Genomic DNA, 216 nt, shown 5'->3' with positions numbered 1-216 from the left:
TGATAAAGCTGCTCATTACCTATATTCTAGGGTAGATAATCTGGACAATGCAATAAATAGTCCTTACTGATTTTAAACTGTGTGTGTGTGTGTGTGTGTGAGAGAGAGAGAGAGATAGTTGACTTTCAGCGCAACTGATACACTTAAACACTTAAATAAACTGAGTAAAGAGTGAGTCATTTTGAGAAAAAAAAAAAAGAGGTGAAGGTAAGGAAG

The sequence above is a fragment of the Phocoena phocoena genome, chromosome 7 (genome assembly GCF_963924675.1).
Source record: "Phocoena phocoena chromosome 7, mPhoPho1.1, whole genome shotgun sequence".
Classification (NCBI taxonomy): Eukaryota; Metazoa; Chordata; class Mammalia; order Artiodactyla; family Phocoenidae; genus Phocoena; species Phocoena phocoena.
Note: the sequence above shows the minus strand (reverse complement) of the source record.